At 45.0% G+C, this 12175-nt stretch overlaps 1 long non-coding RNA gene across 1 annotated transcript; it reads right to left on the bottom strand.

Annotated features, from left to right (window-relative positions):
* Positions 1 to 430: 430 nt before the first annotated feature.
* LOC142826732 (uncharacterized) lies at positions 431 to 3959 on the bottom strand. The gene is made up of 2 exons (XR_012900946.1): positions 3474 to 3959; positions 431 to 1202 (listed from the first exon to the last, which is right to left on the bottom strand). It is a non-coding gene; the product is annotated as an uncharacterized LOC142826732 (long non-coding RNA).
* Positions 3960 to 12175: the final 8216 nt, after the last annotated feature.

Raw genomic sequence — 12175 nt, forward strand, 5'->3', positions numbered from 1 at the left:
CATACAATTCTCTAACTTTACTGCCAGAGGGAAATCTGGCACCAAGCAAAACTTTACTTCAAAAGGTTAAGGGCTCCCCCCTCTTCATTTCCAAACTCCACCCGTCTCTTTTTAAATGTCTCCAATATTATCTTGAAACCGAAAATCTGTTCTGCTGGTAAGGGCTCATTTATTTAGCTTCACCAAGAGAGCATAGTCAAACTAGGCTAGAGTATATGTGGCATTGGGAATAGAATTTAGAAACCTGGATCCAAAAACCAAAATCAGCAGCCAGAATTACTGATATGTAAACAAGTTTTGAGTTTAGATGATCTATCAAGTAGTGGGTATTAGAAAACACCGACTTCTATTACACATTTTGTCTTATTTGTCCATAAGAGTCCTGTCTTAGTACATCTCTATGCTTCCAAAAAGAGATTATATAATCATCCCAAATTGGACTAAAACCTCATTCTCCAATTTTTAATGCAATATCAGTATTACTAAAGTTCAACCTTTCAAGAGTACAGCAAGCCTATTGTTTCCTGTTCCTTGATCTGCTTGCCAGTCCAAGAGTAAGTTTTATATTTGACATTTACTGGCTTTAAATTCTCTGAACCATTCTGGCTCTAATATAAACCGAAGTCTGTTTTGTTACAAGTTGTAAACATGCAACCGGGTTTGGTTTTGCTGAATCTCTCAGGACTCTTCTACCCTCTTAAAATAGTTTTCCACCTGCTGGTTGAAATTCTGAGGGGAATATTTCTTAAGATGATTTAATGGAGTCAGTAAATACTCCAGTGCAAGACCATTTGGAGACCACTCACTGGCAACAGATGTCAAGGAACTGGTAACCCTGGTATCTGGGCCACTGCTGTTACAATCTATGTGCCAGGGAAGAAAGTCCTCTCCTTCCAGTTGGCTTGAACTCTCCTCCCAATCTTGGACTTTTGCCCCTTCCTGACTAAGTGTGGGCTGTGAGGGGACGTGGTCTTCTTTTGTCAACAGGCATGGCCTTGTACTGCCTCCGGCGCCACATCTGGGTTTAAGTCCAGGTGAAAAACTAGTAGAATCTGCCTGCATTTTCACAGTATTTTCAGTCTCCACAAACAAAGGAGTCCTAGATGGTCCATCAAAATCTTCATCACTGTTGTTTGAGAGAGTAACTGTGGTGTAACTTGGCAACTCTAGCACAGGATGCAACTTTTTTCGAAATCTGCAAACTAAAGACATGGATTGAGATTCATAACCCATGTTTAGTTTTGTTTTTCCTTTTACAAACAAATGTGTTTCTCAGTCAACATCTCTCTCCATCTCTCTTATGTACATGGTAGTGGGGTAAACTCACCAGCACAGAAACTCCTGCTGGTCTCCTCAGGAATTAGCCCTTCCAGCCTAGGAACACATCCTGTCAACCGGAACCTCACCCTCAGTTACCCATCTTCTACGCTACTTCAGGCCCTGTGTCCCTTCCAGCCCACATGCCTTTTCCTTGCAGTACTACCCCACAGCAGTACTCCCACACTCTGGGGTCCTTCCCTCCCAGGGAATCCCAATCACATATACCCACTTTGTCTCACCATCCCACTGCCAGTTGTTATCTAGCCCCTGCCTTAGGGGAACTGCAGTCTGAAATGTCCATTCACCATTGGCAAAGGGTATGAACCTGCAGCCTTCTCCTGCCCTGGCTGCCTCCCTAGTACACCTCAGGCCTCTGTATCAGGCCTGAAGCCTGGAAGATAGGTGAGGCTAGAGCCTCCTTGCTCTGCCTGCCTTTCCCCAGCACTGCTGTGTCTCAGGTAGTTTCTGCATTGTCCCAAGCAACCAGATCCCTCCTGCTCCATGGCTGGAGCAAGAGTATACTCCATTTAGTCCTTGCAGCCTTTTATAGGCCCAACCAGTCCCTGATTGGCCAAGACTGTGCAAACCTCCTCTGGCTAATCTGTAATCCTCTCCTTGTTCGAGTGGGCTACAGTACCCTTATCTACATACTATCTGAACATCACAGAATCATTGATGAGTTGCTCCCATCACAGACCTATGAAACAGGAAAGTAGTTTCCCCAGGGTCACATAGGAAATCTATGGCTGAGCCAGAAATTCAACTCATCTCCTATAGCCCAGCCTCTTTCCTTACCCACTGGACAATCCTTCCTGCCTCTCTAATAACAATACAGAGAGATCAGTTGGTTTGAAATGACTGGTCTAGAACTGGAAGTCTAGCGAGAACAAACTCAAGACATTTCTGCCATTCCCTGACCCCATCACATCACAAATGTTACAGAAACTTCCCCTGCAGCATTAAAGTGCTGGTTGGCTTGATGGGCTGGAGGTGGAACAGCAGAGGCATAAAAGTTTGAGGGGAATAAAAATGAATCTCAACCCCTTCCTGAGCCTTGATGCTTTATTTCACACTTGAGTTTAGCAGCCCTGCTGGTGGGGGCAGCCATGTCTGATTTATTTACTTTTTCCAGAATTCTCACTCTGCAACTCCACTATCTTTCTCTGCATTTCTTCCTACCACCACCCCTCCCCGCCCTCCAGATTTCTTCCCTTGTTGGTAGTTGTTGGTCCAATGCTGACTGGGAGCTGTCAGTGATCTGTGCATGGTCCCTCCAGAATGCCCAGCAATTCCACCTGTCCTTCCCAGCAGACTGCAGTGCTGGTGCCAGGAGGCTGCTGGAAGGCTAGCTGAACTGGAGTCATAGGGTATGTCTACACTAGCTCGTTAATTCAAGCTAGGTAGGCAAATCAGGGAACCAGGGTTGCAAATGAAGCCCGGGATTTAAATATCCCGGGCTTTATTTGCATGTTCCCATCCAGCCGCCATTTTTAAATCCCCTTTAGTCCGAACAAACTACACACGGCAGTTTAAAATTAATCCGAACTAAGTCTTTAGTTCAGATTAACTGTTACTCCTCATTCCATGAACTAAAGTCTTAGTTTGGATTAACTTTAAACTCTGCGTGTAGCAGTGTAAAGGCAGCAATTGGTTCCCAGTTCCTTACTGGAGGGCAAAAGTTACTTTAGAAGTCCATGATTCTAGTTTTACATCTGCACATTCTACTCAGAGAATGGAAACTGAACTGTAAACACAACAAATGCTGTTAAAAATACACTTTCCTATACGTATTCTTATGCCACAGTGTATAGTGATGGGGATTCAAGGAAGTATGGTGGGGGACATGGAACAGCATTTTGTACAGTAATAAAGGTGAAGGAGTGATATGCCGTGAGCTCGTCAGAACTAACGCCCACAGGAAAGAGAATATAGTGTATCTTGGGGTGACCCAAACAGGAATATTCAAGTCAGCAAACTTTACACAATCCATACCATCTCCACACCCCACAATATTCAGTGCAAGGGGAAGACCAGAGGAAGAAGTGGATGACCCTATCCCAGAAAAAGCCCCAGATGCCTCAGCCCCCGACATCCTTCCTTGTAGGCTGAAGGCAGGTTTATAATCACCTCACTAGGACAAAAATCCTACTCACCATCCCCTGGTGGTATTGCCACCCTCCTCTTGGTGGTGGCCATCTTAGAAGGTCCTGGTTCTGCTTCCTCCCCCACAGAGGGCATTTGGTTGTCTGCAACCCCCTCTGAAGCCTCTGTCACTGGCTTTGGCTCTTCCACTACTAGCCACAGTCTGGGGCCCTATTCCCCTGATCAAAGGGAAATAGCTTTGGAAAACTCATAGGATGCAACATTGTTGCAGCTCGAGGAACCTCCTTCGCATCTGTCTGGGGACTTCCCTGGCCAGAGGGAGGCAGGACATTCCTGGCTGCAGGACCAGTCAGCCCTTTAGTAGGGCTACCTCTCCCACAAGAGGGTGGTGACTTTGCTACAGAAGATGCATGAGGGGGCCTATCCAATTGTAGCAAAGGTAACAAATTTCCTTCAGCAGCTGAACTTACTGTTTGGAACAAAGGAGCTGCAGGCTGCAATGGTAAGGGAGCCCAAAGCTTGGCACAGTGCTTTCTGGGCATTTAAATTATTTACCTTAAATCCTACCAGTGAGATGGGGTAACTAAAAGGTCAACCTTCTAGCAACTCTCCCTTAGTTTAGGAAAGGGCAAAAGTGCTGCCCAGACTTCTCAGGCAGTTCAGGGCCATCATAAAACAGAAGAATGAGATAATCCTCCCACAACTACTCCAGTCAGAAGCAGCAGGGCAGGAAAGGCGCTAGTACTACAACTACATCAGTGAGTGAGCAATTAACACCAGCAACATGCAATCCACCAGGCTGCTGGTAATCCCTGGAGATTAGGAGGGGAGTGGCCAGTAAGGCTGAATCACCTGGCTGATTAGCTCAAGGAGTCAGGTTTTAAAGAAAGCACAGCTAAACCACCCCCCCCCCCCCCAAAAAAAAAAAGGCTGCTTGGTTCTTAAAAAGGCAGTGTACCTGAATGTCAGTCCCAGCTGAGTTACACTTAGTGTAGGAACAAAGGGCAGGATGGGAATGCACAAATGTGGTTTTAAATCACCTTTGTGCTTCCTGACTTCTCCATAGAAAAATGTTTTATTATATGATTTTAACTGATGAAACCTTTGTTCAAATTCTAGACTGTACTACAGCAGACCTCCAAAAATCTGGCACCTTTGGAACCTAGGGGGTGCCAGATTATTGGATATGCTGGAGTATCAGGAGGTACTCCGGCAGGGGGGCTGTGACTGGTCTGGGGGAGAGGGTTGGGCAGGGAACGGCGCAGTGTGGGGCCAACCAGGTGCTGGTGAGGGGCAGCGCTGCGGGACCAATCCACCAGCACCCCAGCTGCTCCCCCAGAGCTTCCCCAAGTCCGCCGCTGGTCAGTTTCAGCAGCAGCGGACTTGGGAAAGCCGTAGGGCAGAGCAGCTGGGGTGCTGCCAGCTTGGTCCCGCAGCGCTGCCCCTCACCTGAGCAGCGCTGCAGGACCAACCCGGCAGCACCCAAGCTGCTCTGCCCCACAGCTTCCCCAAGTCTGCCGCTGCTGAAACTGACTAGCGGCAGGCTTGGGGAAGCCCTGGGGCAGAGCAGCTGGGGTGCTGCTGGATTGGTCCCGCAGCGCTGCCCCTCACCAGCACCTGGTCAGTTTCAGCAGCGGCAGCAGCAGACTTGGGGAAGCTGCGCGAGCAGCTCCAACTATCCAGCTGGCCGGAGCACTTCCAGGTTCCAGTTGGTGCCAGACTATTGGGAGTGCTGGACCACTGGATGCTGGACAATTGGAGTTTACTGTACATAGACTGGAGCAGTTATTGTCTTCACATCCTGCTAATGAATGGGAGAATGTGCATGTGGTTTCCCATAGTGTCTCTGTTGTCAGGGTGGATCCATGTCTGATGATCTAGTGGACATAGGACTGCCAACAGTCCCGTATTACAAGAGATGTCCCTTATTTTTCCCTCTCTGCCCAACAAGATCAGGATTTGCTGAGTGCTACAAAACTCAGCAAGAAATAACCTTGGTGAATGTAGATGAGTACTGCTTATTAATAATAATTAATAATAATAATGAGGATAATAACAATGGGAGGAAGGATGGACAAGGGTGCGCTATGAAAACAGTCCTATATTTTTAAATACAGTGTTGGCAAACTTCTTCGGCTTCCATGACCTAATATACCATGTCACTGCCTTTGGGAATGAACCCCCCCCCCCCTTCTCCCCGACACATGCCCTTGGCTGGAAGGTCAGCATAGAAAAAATCCCAAGTTCTGAAACTTGAGTCCTCCACCTGAGAAAAAGAATCCAGCCATGGTTTGGCAAAAAGCTTTTTTCTTCATATTTTCTGCGTTGGCATATTGCCGTCATGCACTTTGTGTCTGATTAAATTAGTCACATTGCATTATACCATCTCAGATATGACATGATTCAATGGAATATGAACAGTGCATAAAGATGTACTGGCATCAGATAACTGCTACCTGTTTCTAACTCAATAGCCATGCTACCAGCAGTTAAGGGAGGCAAATGATGTCCAAATCCTTCTTTGCCATTAAACCATGCCTTGGAGCTGGCTGTTCTGTTGGTATATTCTTTTAACTTTAAATCAGGGTAGTAATCAGCTGTTCCTATTGTAAGTATTTGACTATTACTCCAAACTGTGGGCATAGCCTTAGTGCTGTGAATTATGCAATACTAGGTGTCTGATCAGAAATCAATTCATCTGTTAAAAACTTACATATACAGTAACCAAAAGAAGACTAACAAGATGCTACACACACACATGCGCGAATTGCAGCCTATGGAGAGAATAGTAGAGATAGAATGTAATAGTCTATATACATAGTGCATATTATTTTTAGATTGCAGGACACACAGCAGTAGATTACAAGAATCAGAGAGGTCCCTTCTTAAAAAATATCTGTACAAAATTACAGTTTACTACTCCAGCACTTTGTCTCAGTGTCTTCTGCCAGTAGAGCTCCTGTGGTGCTCTGGGCAAAGGGAAACAGAGCAAGGACAATGGTTATGTCACTGTTTGTCTTTTCTGGGGGTAAATCCCCCTGTATCACAGTAGGGCTTTGCTTGCACAGAAGGATGTCTGTTACGCCTCCCAGGGGCAGTTTAACTTAATCTGTTAAAAGACATGCTACCTAGGCCATACCTGTATCAGTCCTAGCTCTCTTACTAGAAACTGATCAGGGTCGAGAGTCATAGGATAAATAGCCTTGGGGGAGGTTTATGTTAATCTTCACTAAACTACCTGTTCAGAAAGCATCATACTGAGGCGATAATCCAACTAGAAACCCCCACAAAGGGAATTCCCCTAGTTCTTTCAGGGGGTTGCCTGTGAGCATAGGTCCAACAGAACAGCCTTGCCCTAGACCAGGGGTTCCCAACCTTTTTCGGTCCCTGTACTTCCTTGGCTTTTGGTAAACCTTCCATACCCCCTATTCAATATGAAAAGGAAATAAATTCTAGACTCTAGAATCCACAACTTTTTTCACTAACACTACTACTTTTGGAATATTTCAATTAGGATAATCTAGTTATTTACCAAATGTTCTCTATACCCCCTTGACAAGCTTCTTGTACCCCCTGGGGGTATGCGTTCCCCAGGTTGGGAACCCCTGCCTTAGACCATGTTCCCTTGCAGCATGCAGCACAGAGGAATGGTTGAGGTGGGACAGGGGTATATATAGATGACTCTAACCTCTGGCTACTCTGGGAAGTAGGAAGGCTGCAGGGCTGGCCTTACCATGAGGTGACCGCCTCAGGTGCCAGACTGTGGTGGTAAGGGGGGGCGCCACTAGGATGCAGAGAATTGATACCTTTCAAAGTTTTGGCCCAAGCAAGGTGGCATGGAGGCATCATTTGAGCTCCCCGTGTCAGGTGCCAAAATGTTGTGGGCCAGCCCTGGATGGCTGCCTAAGGAACTGATAGCAGCAGGTGTATTTAAAGCACATGACTCTAGGGCTCTTACTAATATTATAAAAGCCGATGCTGAAAGCAAGCTCGGCCAGAGCATGTTCAGTCATTGCTGATCTAGAAACACTGTTGCAGCAGAGAAGGCTGCTGTGTGTTGGGAGATTGTGTGGGGAGAAGGAGTTACAGCAACTAAGCAACCTTTGGGACATCAATCTCAATCAATGTTCATCAGAAAAGCATCCCAACTTTTTAATGTGTACTGCTTGTGCCTAAGATCTTCAAAGCATTGCACACTACACCAACAAACCCTCCAAGTGTCTGTGAGACAAGAGGGGGTTATCATCTGCACTTTAGTGATGAAGAAACTGAGGCACAGGTGCTAAGTGTGATCAAACAGGATTAGAATGAAGACATTCCTGATTTGCAGTCCCCTGCTCATTCACCAAGATGAGGCAACTTCAGAATGACAACCTCTTCCTTAACTAACAGGACTATTTTGCATAAATCACTGCAGAGGGAAAGCAAGCAAGACCAGGCAGTTAGTGTGTGAATTAAGGAGAGAGAGAAACTGAGGTGTTTCCTTTAGCTACAGATAGGGCCTTTTAAAGCATAAGCTATTTAAGTAAAATACTGTCTATTAGGGCATGTCTACACTAGGGAATTATTTCAAAATAATAACTCCCGAAATAACTATTTCAAAATAGTGTGACCACTATTTCAGATTCATCCCCTACATGTTAGGGGATTCCAATTATTTTGACAGATGAGTTAATTACAGGAAAAATATGTTTAGAAATTCTTCTACTCTCCATGATTAACCATAAAAAACAGAATATAATGTAGACTTCTGGCCCTGGACTTATAACAAACAGAATGTACTTTGACTGAATTCTGTAGCCCTTATATAATATTTTAAATTTATTTCTGTTTCTTGGATTTCAGAGGTTTGTCCTATTACATTGATGAGCCTGCATGGACTCCCTCTGTTGGCTTATTAATGCCTCTAAATTTTTTGACCAAAGATTTTGGTTGTCTGCTGGGTAATGTAACTTACTTTGATACATCAGGGTTTAGATCCAAGTTTTTGGGAGGTCATGTGCCTGTTAATAATATAGTTTTTAATACCAGTTTTTCCTCTCTTAAGAGCTTGGAGTAAATAATCACTCACTTATTTTTTATTTTGAAAATAATCATTTTATTTTTGCTTTGATAATTAAGGATGCCACTTTCCTTTTATGTGGGAAGAGGAGATAACTAAATGAGTTAAGTGCTCAGAAAGACCCCCCCCCCTTCAGTACACTAGTCTGATTCTGCTTACACTGAATACGCAGAGCCATGATGAACAAAGCTGTTTTGGCCACAGCCAAGTGAGACTGGAAACTGATGTTGTGTGCTGTGAGGTGAAAATGATTACTGCAATTAACTATTGAGAGAGCAAATATAGAATTTTATATCATGCTTACCTTATTCTGCATCCCCATAATTGCTGAATAGAGGGCTGAGGCCAATTCTTCAGAAGCTGTTTACAGCATTTGGAAATTGAAAATCTGACTCTTTAAGAACAATATCCTTTCACAGGTAGTGCTGAAAGATAATGTCCCCTTTTCCTCTTCCTACACAGAAAAAGTACATCTTGCCACTCTGTCTACAGCTAGGCTTAATTTTTCCTAGCTGTGTGACTACAGGACACCTTCTACAATTTGTTGTCTTTGACCAAATCCAGAGCTAGCTGTTGCATATGATACTGGGCCTACAAAACAATTTTCTGGGAACCTGCCCTAGACTAAACTGACTCCTTGTAGTGTTGCCAACTCCTCTTGCAATATTTGGGATCTATCTTAAAAGCCTTATGCCTGGAATCATATAATTAAGTGAAAAAACTTAAAAAAATAATCAAGAGTCTTGCAGCACCTCAGAGACTAACAAAAAATATAGCTGGTATCATCAGCTTTCATGGGCACTTAAGACTACCCCTCTGAAGCTATTCAGGGAAAATTTCATTTTTCATTTAAATAAAGGGGAAAATGTTCCTGTGTTCCCCACCCACAGATAGGAATTTACCTTGAATCGCTCATACCCTGAAACAAGAAAACCAGGCCTGTGGATTTTCTTGGATGCCCCAGGCCAGTTCTAGGCTCTTGGGTACTATTAATAATTCATTATGTTTAGGAGAAATCACAGGCACAAACCTTCAGTTCTGATGGCCCATTTACACTGACAAAGCTCTTGACGACAGCAGGGCTAGAAACCTCTTTAAAAAATGAAAGCTAAGGTCAGTCTTGTGGCCTATAGTCTCAAAATCAAGGGAATTTGCAACTACATATTCCAGAGGCCCCATTGGCTGGTTCTGGCAACATATGGTTCTTACTACATCTCTTGAAATGTGCAGACTTGCTCTGATACAGCACCATTGAAATATCTTAAAGTGGTATGACAGCCAGCAAAAATGTTAGTATTGTGCCATTCTGTTGCAAATTTGCTTCCTGATCACATTGTGGGTCAGGTAATATCTTTTATTGGACCAGCCTTCTGTTGGTGAATGACACAAGCTTTCATGCCATGCAGAGTTCTTCAGGTTTGGGAAAGGTACTCACAGCTAAATACAAGGTGGAGCTGATTGTATATTATGAGTTCTTATTGTGAAAAAGGTGAAGTGGTCAGTTAACATCTCTGCAGTCATAGAACAAAAAAAGGGGGCTAGTGGGTTACAGATTATTGTTAGAAGCCATAAATGGAGTGTCATTTGTAATGCCCTGATTGTTAGTGTCTAGGAAAGTTACAAATTTAAGTTCCCAGGGTTGTCTTTTGAAGGTGTTATTGTGCAGGTTTCTTTTGAGGACGAGGACTGAGAAGTCAGATATAGGCTGATTGTTTTGTGATAAGTGTTTGCCTACAGGTGATAGTGTGTTTTTCTCTTTTATCACTTTTCTGTTTGATTTCATTTGAGAGCATATTGATTGCCTGGTTTCACCCACATAGTTGTTTCTGGGCTTTTAGTGCTGTGGACAAGGTACAGCACATGTTCTGCTATGCATAGATAGGGTCTTAAAAGGTGTATAGATAGGATCTTAAAAGGTGTATTGTGGGGGGAGGGGAGGATTGATCATCATAGCATCAGAGATACAGGTTTGCATCACTGTCCTGGCATGGTCTGGTGCTGGTTTGAGTTGATGTGTTCTGGTCTGAGGAAAGTTTGCTTCTAAGGATGAGCTTAGAGACACTTTGAAGTAGGAATAAGAGCCTCCGGAAAAGGGCGCTTTTTCCGGAGGATCGGGGCCAGTGTAGACGCTCTTTTCCGGCTTTTCTAAAAGCCGGAAAAAAGCGGCGGACATTTTTATTTAAATGCCGCGGGGGATATTTAAATCCCCCGCGGATTTCCCTACTACGATAGCTGAAATTAACATGCCCCTTCCGGAAAAGGGGCCAGTGTAGACGTAGCCCGGGGGATTGTTTAAAGTCTGGAAAGGGAGCTCAGGAAAGATTTCTTTCAGGATGTAGTTGCCAACATAATTATATCATTCCCTCCCTTGTCCAGTCTCAGGGTCCCCCACCTCTGCTCCTTGTCTCAGGCTCTTTTTCCAGCCTACCCCTATACCTTGACTCGCGGTATTTCTCTTTCTCCTCTCTGCCAAATTTCAAGTCCCTTCTGAAAAGCAACGAGGGCTCTTGAGTCACAAGATTTTTTTTACTTGGGCAAAACAACTTTTTCTCCCCTATCCATACTCTAGAAAATGGCAGAACTAATATTCAAAATTTTCAAAAAAATATTCACCTAAAGCAAAGATCCAGAATGGAACAGTTCGACCAAAACGTTTAAAGTTTGGCAAGGTTATAAGTAACTGAAAACAGGGTCTTATCATGGGGACTGCCAAACTATCTAATAGTGAGTGGAGCTGCCAGCCTTATCTATAATAAGTCCATTATTGAAACTTTATTTAGGGAAACATATTTTTAATTTAGATTTCTCCATGTGTGGATGCAAAAGCCAATGTAAATGTGCAAGCAAATAGTTTTATTGTTGGTAGTGTGTTTAACCTTTATGTGGGAGTACACTAATATTTAGTGCTGTGGTCACCAACCTGTCGATCGCAATCTACTGGTTAATCTTGGGGGCCTGACCAGTCAATCTCAAGGCTTTTGGGGCCCCCCCTCACTGCCCCCGTCCCCCAAGATGAATGCCACGCTGATGCTACCTCCAGGAACAACGGAGGTGGCGCGGGCTTCCAGCGGGGTGGGGAAGAGTTCTGCAGCCGCACGCCTGGTACTGGAAGTGTGCAGGCTGCCTCTTCCTCCCCCCGAATAGCTGGCACAGTACCAAAAATGCCAGTCTGTCGTGCACTGGGGAATTTGTTCCCCTGCTGCCTTCCTGCGTGCAGGGAAGGGGTTGGGTGTCCCAGACTGCGCCGGCTCTGGCAGCGCGTGCTGCCACGGGGGGAGGGGAGGGAGGAGTAAGGCGCAAGCTTCCCGAGTGGTTGGGGCTGGCATGGTCTGGGACTCCCCGTTCCCACTGCCTGAGCAGCTGGAGCCCGCATGCTGTGGACTTTATTCCCCTGCTGCCTGCCTGCGGGGGAGGGGAGGAGGGAGTGGGAATGGGGAGTCCCAGACCAACTTATTCCCACCCCAGAGCCTACACATCCTGCCTCAACCCAGCGAGGGTACGGCTAGACTGCAGGAGTTTTTCAGGATTCCAGAGATATCCCAGAAAAACTCTTCTGCATCCACTTTTTTTAGTGGAAGAGCAAACGTGCTCTTTCGGTAACCCCTGTATTCCTCTTTCCACGAGGAATAAGGGGGCTTCCAAAAGAAGGGGTTTTTCTGACATTCCAAATGTTGGAAAAACCTCTTCCTA

This window comes from Pelodiscus sinensis, chromosome 2 (genome assembly GCF_049634645.1).
Source record: "Pelodiscus sinensis isolate JC-2024 chromosome 2, ASM4963464v1, whole genome shotgun sequence".
In the NCBI taxonomy this organism is placed as follows: domain Eukaryota; kingdom Metazoa; phylum Chordata; order Testudines; family Trionychidae; genus Pelodiscus; species Pelodiscus sinensis.